General features: G+C 37.1%; 1 long non-coding RNA gene across 1 annotated transcript; it reads left to right on the top strand.

Moving 5' to 3' along the window:
- The first annotated feature begins 4,896 nt into the window (after positions 1 to 4,896).
- On the top strand, positions 4,897 to 7,369 carry LOC139963754 (uncharacterized). The gene is made up of 2 exons (XR_011791748.1): positions 4,897 to 5,083; positions 5,972 to 7,369. It is a non-coding gene; the product is annotated as an uncharacterized lncRNA (long non-coding RNA).
- Positions 7,370 to 9,989: the final 2,620 nt, after the last annotated feature.

The raw sequence follows: 9,989 nt of genomic DNA, 5'->3' as shown, positions 1-9,989 counted from the left end.
GGTTTAATCTATGCCGGGGACGCAAGCACGGTCCTCTTCGAAGGGGCAGTGGGGGGATGCGAGTTTGATATTGAGGCGCCAAACACTGACGCATCACGTGACCAGACACTGAAATGGACCTTAGGTTACATGTGCGTTCTATACTATACAAATTCCAGTAATGGAAATTTTTTTTTTCTTTGTTTTGTTTTTCAAAACAAAACGGTACCTTTTCCTTACCCTTTGTTTTGTTTTGATATCTTAACACGAGAGCACTTATTCTAATTACAGTTTTCTAAATTCCTCGACAAAAAGGTCACTGTTTTTTTCAGTCACCAAGACGGGCAATTTTATTTTACCAAAACAAAAGGGGGCTGGAATAAAAAGGGTTATTTGTCTTTCTCAAAGAGGGCACAACTAACTTATGAAAGGGGCATAAGCTTATCATGTCCCGTAAAGGTTTGCAATCTGGGTTGTCAACTTGAGGGTGGAAGGTTGGAGTCGGGAGGGGGAGGAGGGGGGAGGGTGCCCATGGATGTATCTCCCTATGAGCTACAAAAATACCTCACAACTTCGCAAAAAGTTTCGTCGTCGATTACCTCATATAAAGTATCTCGCTTCGTCACACATTGTCATTAACATTCTAATAGGTTAATACAAACTTGTCATTAACATTCTAATAGGTTAATACAAACTGAGGCATGAAGCTCCCTGTTTGACTGTGATAGACGAACCCGTTGAGCCATTCGCCCCATCTTTCGGAAAGAACTATGTTTTACCTCCATGGTGATCTGAATCCCTAACTCCTTTATTCCCTTGGTGACCATAATTTACACCTTGGCGACCCTCCAGTGGTCTGATGAAGGTGTCACAGGGTGGGTCGGGAGGTGGGGGGGGGAGGTTCTTCCTTCCCTTTGAGATATTATTATACGTATAAGGGTGGTTAGTTGCAAAATGCCTGCATCTTTTGGAGTAATATATATTCAAGATGTGTCCATCTTTTCCCAACACTATATTATACATATCGGCAATATCATTTTATTTATTATATAAATATTTATAAATTTAAGTTTTTTTTATAATGGTGACCTTGAAAAGGTTTCACGACCTCCACTTTGAATACCAGGATTTTAATTGTGTACTGAATATTATATATAGCTGTACAATGCCCACACATTTTGCGTAGATATTGTTATCATAGTGTCTGATAATATCGCCACAGATACTAAAGAGTGAATTCTCAATAAAAAGAAGTTAAATTTAGCATCGGGGTAGTGGTCATGGACGTAAAACAATACAATTATAATAATCTTCTTATTTGTTATCTCTTAACAAAACCTTTCTTTGTCCGATACGGCACCACCATAGTCTATGTGTATTGTATAGGCCTATACTTAGATACGCATAATACTTTGTGCATGTATAACTATTATACATAGATACAAAGATGCCTTCATACATACATACATTGCATTACGTTACATCTTAACGAAAATGATCAAAATTATTGATTTACTGAGTTGCTAATAACTTTACAGCACGTCAAAACAATGATATTTCTCGCGATTTCGTGTTATAAACGAAAATATAAGTTGAAACCACGAATATAAAATATATAATTATATATTAATATATATTGACTTTATTGTATATTTTATATGACAAATACATATACTTAATGCTTGTTTCTAAACTAGCAAACAACAACTGATACTTTTCAGAAGCAACTTGAAAACTTGTTATTGTTTAATCTTAATATGTAGTCTACGGCTATACTAATCTCCTCGACCCCGACCCCGGCCACCTAAAAAAAAATCCTTGGCTTTTTATTATTCAAAGGCGAGCAAGTTATAATTACCTAAGCTTCTTTATTTATTGCCTTCCACTTTCCACCCACACCCTCTTGATGCCTTTATGACGGAAGGATCCTTAAATGAAATATTTATCAGTCTCAACCTTTTAAAAGCTTTCGAAGTATTATCCAATAGTATATAAAAAAAAAATTATCGTACAAGTATTCTTTTTTTTTTCCCTGTCAACTTCATATAATCTTTAATAGTCTGCCATAGATTATAAGATATTTAAATTTAGGGATAATTCTTAAAGAAGAAAAATTAAAATCGGTAAGAACCTCTGTTAATACGTTGCAAGTATATAGCAAAAGGTTTGCTTGCTTCATATAATGAATGCGTTTTAAATAATAGAAGGTGTGGGTTTGCTTTTTTCTTCATTATGGGTGAGTATGCGCATATACGTTATCATAATTTCTAATCTTAATAGTAATTGAAAGATTTTTTTTCAGATTTGTTTATAAGGCTCTAAAACGTGTGATTAATATTTCATTTCTAATCGGGATTCCACCCTCCCACAGAGTGTGTTAATTCTGATCTCGCAGTTTTTCTTTTCCCCAAATTTCTATTCTATGCATGCTATACGAATATTGACGACAAAAAAAAACAAACCAAAAAAACCATAAAAACAGAAAAAAGGCAAAACAAGACATAAATAAAGAATTAACCTACCGGACTTTATCTCTATAAATAATCTACCGTATATTTTTCTGTCTTTTATAGTTTCTCCTATAAAAGTTAAAAGCATTCTTTAATTTTTAAAGAACACAAGAAAATAATGGAAAAAGTCGACAGAGTAAAGTAAAGAAAAAAGAGACATAACAAGAGGAAAAAAAAGAAATTTATAAAGAAGAGGACTAACTTTTGGCTTTTAGAAGATGGAGATATTATCCTATATATATATATATATATATATTTATATGTCTTTTTGAGAGGCTTTTACCCTTTTTCCTTCTATATTGCCATTGTTCAAATCTTTCATAAAAGTTAATCCGTGAAATTAACAGCGGAAGGTTGTAAATGCTGAAATATATTATTAAGAGCATTTTAGTAATCTTTACTCGGGCACGTTCACAATGCTCAAGATCCATCAGAAACTGCACTTTATAACCGGCACAGCCAAAACAAGACAGATTTAATTGGCTAGAGAGAGAAACTGGAAGTTGAAATATACGACACATTACACGCATCCAAACTGTTTCTAAGCAGAGAAAGAGGGGGGGGAGGGGGAGGGGGAGGGGAGGGGTGGGGAAAACCTTTATTTGACAAGTGGATCTTCTTCATTATTAAATGAACCGTTGGAGGGAAGGGGACGGAGAGGGGCAAAAGCAGAAAGCATCTAAATGGCATTATGTACAGACTAAGTGAACCTCTAAAGGAAAAATTTACATCAAATCACGTTATATATGTATATAAATGTATATATATATATATATATATATATATATATATTTGTGTGTGGGCGTGTGGGTGTGTGGGTAAACATTTGTATTTACATATATATTAAAATTTATATATATGTATATATATACATGTGTATATATGTGTGTATATATAAATGTATATATATATATATATATATATATATATATATATATATATATATATACATGGATGGATGGATGGAGGGAGGGAGGGAGGGAGGGAGGGAGGGAGGGAGGGAGGGAGGGAGGGAGGGAGGGAGGGAGGGAGGGAGGGAGGGAGGGAGGGAGGGAGGGAGGGAGGGAGGGAGGGAGGGAGGGAGGGAGGGAGGGAGGGAGGGAGGGAGGGAGGGAGGGAGGGAGGGAGGGAGGGAGGGAGGGAGGGAGGGAGGGAGGGAGGGAGGGAGGGAGGGAGGGAGGGAGGGAGGGAGGGAGGGAGGGAGGGAGGGAGGGACGGAGGGACGGACGGACGGACGGACGGACGGACGGACGGACGGACGGACGGACGGACGGACGGAGGGAGGGAGGGACGGACGGACGGACGGACGGACGGACGGACGGACGGACGGACGGACGGAGGGAGGGACGGACGGACGGACGGACGGACGGACGGACGGACGGACGGACGGACGGACGGACGGACGGACGGACGGACGGACGGACGGACGGACGGACGGACGGACGGACGGACGGACGGACGGACGGACGGACGGACGGACGGACGGACGGACGGACGGACGGACGGACGGACGGACGGACGGACGGACGGACGGACGGACGGACGGACGGACGGACGGACGGACGGATGGATGGATGGATGGATGGATGGATGGATGGATGGATGGATGGATGGATGGATGGATGGATGGATGGATGGATGGATGGATGGATGGATGGATGGATGGATGGATGGATGGATGGATGGATGGATGGATGGATGGATGGAGATACCACAACGTGATGTTATATTTTTTGTTTATATTGCCTTTACCAAGGGTGTGAGATACGAACCTAGTTTCAATAATACTAGCATACAGACCTACATATGCATGTTTACCATGCAGTCCACATCGGCATCATCCAATATACCCTCGTACCAGAGAAATGAGGGTACTCTCAGATATATTACCAGAGAGTAGTAATATTGTAGATTGCCAACGGTAGCTGTCAGTAAAGCTAATTTAAGTGAAAGCCCTGAGACTGCTGACTAATGGTGGATAGCACAGTGTCCTAGTCCTAAATGAGAAACAAAACATCCCCACTATAGTGTACAGTGACAGACGAAGAAAAGAAGAAGATATTCAAAAATGTCCTCGTGCACGATCTATTACAGTAATGCAACAAAGATATAAACATTCCATATTACTTAGCGAGATAAAAAAAAAAAAGATGAAGCAAGAGAGAGATAGAGAGACAGAGAGATCATGGCTGTTGATCAAAAAAAAAAGAAGTATCTTTCACTTTCCGAAGATGAATTAATCTAAAAAGCTATGAAATATTTGGGGATTTCAACCGAAGCTGGGGCGAGACCTTGATTATGATTAGCTGAAAGCAGACATCAAATGTCGTATTTTTTTTTTTTTTTTTTTGCTCTATTGTTAAGTACGAAGACCTAGAGAGGACATGGTAAAAAAAAAAAATTATTACGTACGTACGTAATATTTATTACGTACGTACGTGATAATTTTACGTTCTATACCGAAGATAGTAAGAAGTGGCAGTACGCGGTACGTATATACTGTAACACATTTGTCTACATGCAAGAAGTCAGAAGTCAAGCTTATGCAGCCTATAGACTAGTTAACTCAAAAATGCCGGAGACAGACAATTAAGGTACGTTCGTTCGACTAACAGTAACACCACAGGGATGCCTGTACTTAAGCCGCCACAATTTTGTGCTGGAACTCATTCCCGGATCATTAGTCCTAGGCTCAATTAATGCATAAATAGGTCTGGCGTATGTTAGACCTAGGCCTCACGTTAAGCTTGTGTTCATTGAATCTCACGTGGATAGGTCATGGGCTAGGCCAGTAATAAGGCCTGTGTAGTGTCTATTGCCGCTGTCGATCCAAGATGATGTTACGGCAACTCCCTGGTAGATCACTTAAACTCCCCAGCCTATGCACATATAGCCAGGGTAATACTAATAGATGGGCGAAGGTATTTGTTAGAACAACTCCCTGATTGAACTCACATTTTATAGGCTAGGTGAGGGTAGGACAGGACTACCCTACACTACAGATAATTGTTTGAGGTTTATTTTTAGCCTTGAAATTGATTTTAAAAGTATAAACGTTCAATTGTATGTTGATAATCATATTGTGTAGCCCTCCTGCATCAACAGCTAGCCCATTTATTATAATAACTACCACGTCAAATTCAATTCAATTAAGGTTAGTTGCTAATCTCAAATCACTACATTGTATCAGCTAGTATTAGTATAAGGTTAGCCTACTTTACACACAAACCTAACCTAACAGGTTACTAAATGTCAAAGGAGCCTAGGGTTAAAAACCACATAAAATGCCCTGTGGAAAACAATCCCAAACAGAAATAAGACTGACCAACTCAGAGAATTATTCCAAGATTAAATTAGGGTAAGGGTTAGGTTTTCAAAAAGCATGGCACAAACTATTAGACTGAAGAAAGCGATTTATCTTCTTTTCATTCTGGTTCGTTAACACACCATTTAATACTTTAATTGTTTCATTCCTTTCCTAGATTGGTACAAACTGGAAGAGGTGAAAATGAGAAATCGAGAGAGGCTACCAAGTAACACAGCTTTGCAATAGTAGAAGGATGTCTGTAGCTTGGATGATGCACTTCAAGAATGTGATTGTCGCTGTTTTTATAAGAAACAATTTGATGTTTTGCATTTCAATTCATCTCTCTGTCCACAATTGATAATACCTGTTGGTACAACTTCAATGAAACTTGCATAGAGGTGGCCTGTGATGAAAAGACTTGTGGAAGTGCTCAGGAATTTTATGTCAAAGGTCATTTAGGGGTCGGTTTAGTTAATTGTTTGGAAACGCTTCTTCCTGAGTCCACGGACGGACATGTGGATGTATGCAAAACGTGATCATAATTATGGTCATTCGGGCTCGGAGTATCAGAAATTTCATGTTCAAGGACACTTTGGTTTATACTTTAACTACTTAACTGTTAGCTCAAAATCTTTTCAAATTAATCTTTCTTGTGATTATAATAAGCTTAACTTACCACTTTCTGTTGGAGTTAAAATAATTTGCACAAGTATGTGAGGTCCAAGGATGAGCTTATTACTAAAACATTTATGGTATCGTTGGAAGCCTAATTATTGTCTTGCAGATGCTCGGTTTGTCTGTGCAAAGTGGTAAAATATAATTGTAATTAAATTAAAAATATGAATTAATTACCAATAAGTAAATAATTAAATTAAACAAATCAATTTGGTATTAGGTCATTCCCATCATTAACAATGTGAACAAAGATCTTCTAAGACCTTCCTATCTAGTTTAATGGTAGTCAGTATATGCCCCAAATTATAGCACGCTATAATGGCAAGAAGTTTTCAAAAAGTACCTTCCAATTGTTCTCAGACATTTTTAAGGACACACAAGATGACTGAATGGGAAAATTTCCTCAAAGGTTGTAATAAAAACAGTAGAATTCTGACCAAAGGTGACCACATTTGAATATCTAGCATATTTGGGGCTAATACAGCATACCTTTAAAGAAAAGAAGCTACTGACACAGGGCTGAATTTTGTCGTAACAAAGGTTATTGGGAGAGAGGCTTTGATCAAGTATTTCAAGAGACAGGTATAGGGTCCATTTCTTGTTCTGTGCTGAAAACTGTTTAAGTGATTTCCAAGTTGAATCCTTGTGTAAAAGTGCTGATCAAGGTCTTGGTATCCCTGTTACATTTCACAGTTGATGTCGAGCAATCAGAGCTTCAGCATGTGACGATGGTTATGCTGTAAATATGTCCTCAAAATTTTGATTTCAGTATTGCATTTCTTATATTAATTCATTGTATTAATATTTGAGGAATTAATTAAACTAAATTGCCAAAGTTCACTTATTACTCAAAATTCAAAAGTAATGGAGATGCAAATAAAGTTAGCTATCAGTAACATTGATGATGTTGTTTTATAATTTATGTTCTGCTTTTTCTCAATTTGAATGCATTGCAACTTAAATGGAGAATAAGGTGGCATATTAACAAGGAAAGGGGTGATTTAACCAGGAATGAGGTGGAAAATCAGTTTAATATTAACCAGGATAATGGTGACATCAACCAGGAAATGTTGTTTAATTTAACCAGAAAGGGGTGGAACATTCTGTGATATTAACCAGGATAGTATTAGCATCAACCAGGAAATGTTGGTTAATATCACAAGGAATGAGGTGAATACCCATTGATATTAACCAGGACAGTGTCAAAATTTCACCACGAAATTTAACCAGGCTTTCCTGATTATATCTACCAGGATTTTGTTAAAATCTCATTAACCAGGCAACTTGGTGAAAACAACCAGGATATATAGGGTAGCAATAAACGCAACTCCTGGTGAAAATTTCACCAGGTTGTTTTTGGAGTGTAGGCCTATACGTAGGCCTTCATTCGTTATAATTATCAAATACGTACGTGATAATCACTACATAAGTACGTAGTAGTTATTACGTACGTACGTAATAACACTACGTACGTACGTAGTAATTATCACGTACGTACGTGATATTATTACGTATGTACGTAGTATTATCACGTACGTACGTGATAATTATTACGTACGTACGTAGTATTATTACGTACGTACGTAATAATTTTGTTTTAACCATGTCCTCTCTAGGTCTTCGTAGTTAAGCTTAATTTTTGTCTCTTGAAGTTTTACCTGTTAAAGGAACCAGGTTTACATACATGCTTGGTTTATGTGCTTGAGCAGAATAGCATATATACACAAGCTATAAATATGACTTTTCAAGTTATGCGTATGGATTTTGGATGTTTTTTTAATGTTTGAAGGAAAAGTGGATGAAACACTTGATATACAGTGAAAGTAGACAAAATATGAAGTGAAATATAGTGAAGTGTTGAATGATGTAGATCACAGAAATTTAACATAAAATATGGAATATGTAAAAGAGAAAAAAAAGGTATGCATAACATGAAGTGGAAAACGAAATGACTGCATCTCAAAAAACAAAACGTGAAGTTAATCAAGAATAATGTAAAGTGAAATATGAGTTGATATGAAACAGGATTGCAGATGTGGCATAAAGTAAAACAACAATAAACTACGAAAAAGAGGAAGTTAAACTTAAATATGCATATGAAACGAAACATGACATATTGTGAAAATAAAGTGAAGTACCAAAATTACGTATATATATATGTATATATATGTATATATATATATATATATATATATATATATATATATATATATATATATATATGTATATATATATATATATATATATATATATATATATATATATATATATATACTTTTTTATTTATCTATTCATGCTGCTGGAGGAGGTTGCACCAACCCGATAATATACTATTCATTTATCGGAAAGGGAACACATGGATCCATGCATCCCACCCCCCTCCCCTTCATGCACCCCTGCCCCTACTCTCCTGACCAAATGGACTGACTTGATTGAATAGGTTGCCTAGAATATTCATGTTTGTATTGTTTTCAACTTATATACTCATATCTTTGAAGAATGTTCGACGAAACAAAGATTATGTAGCAATTATAAAATATAAGAATATGGATTTCTTGAACAAGAGCTGTTAAAGTTCAGAGTTGATTTCGAGACTGTTATACTGTTGCCTTGAACAACGTTTCATGTTTGTCTATTGTTTCAACTTATATACTCATATCTTTCAAGAAGATTCGACGGAACAAAGATTTATATAGCTTTTAAGTATTGAGTGTCCCTTTCTCCTCGTTTTTTTTTTTAAGCCACGGTCGGTCTACATTATCAAATTGTCTTCTGATCATTGTATATAAAAAGCCATTTCGATTGATATCATCGTTTTCATGAGTCCTCGGATTAAATGAAAGACAGAAAGAAAGAGAGGTGGAGAGAGAAAGAATAAAACTTCGCCACAGCGCGTTTCCCGAAGAAAACAAGATTGATAACTTTGATAATATTCTAAGTGGATTCAAGCAAGTGTCTTGAGTACTTATTTTTTTTTTTGGTTTTTGTAGATTCGCATGCATATTTGTCATAGCTGATCTTATCTTTTCTTCTCTCGTCTGCTTTGGCAATTCTCTGTGACGTGACTCGACGTATCTAGACATCTAAAAGAAATGTAAGCCGGATGCAAGCTCTTGAATATGTTATACAACCTGTAAGCGGAGCAGAGGATGACTTTTTCTCGCCCTGATATATATATATATATATATGTAAGTTAACTTGTGCCTTTGTCTGACCTTCCCGTCCCAAGTAATCCGTTGCATATCATTAGGCAGTTCACTGCGCCTCCCCTGCATTAAATACGGTATATATATATATATATATATATATATACGCTGTATTGATTGGTTTCGAGCAAGTGTGGCAGACAGCCGTTATGACCCTTTTGGCTTGCCATATGTGGGCGCTACATAAAGAAAACAGACCTGTTACGATATTTGAAGGACGGGGGGGGGGGGGTGGCAGAATTTAAAAGGGGCACATCTCACAAAGAGAGCATTACTATATTTAACGGAGCGCCATGATGTACAATGAAGTTT

Source organism: Apostichopus japonicus, chromosome 22, assembly GCF_037975245.1.
Source record: "Apostichopus japonicus isolate 1M-3 chromosome 22, ASM3797524v1, whole genome shotgun sequence".
NCBI lineage: Eukaryota > Metazoa > Echinodermata > Holothuroidea > Aspidochirotida > Stichopodidae > Apostichopus > Apostichopus japonicus.
The sequence above is the reverse complement of the archived record's forward strand: the minus strand, read 5'-3'. Positions and strand labels throughout refer to the sequence as shown.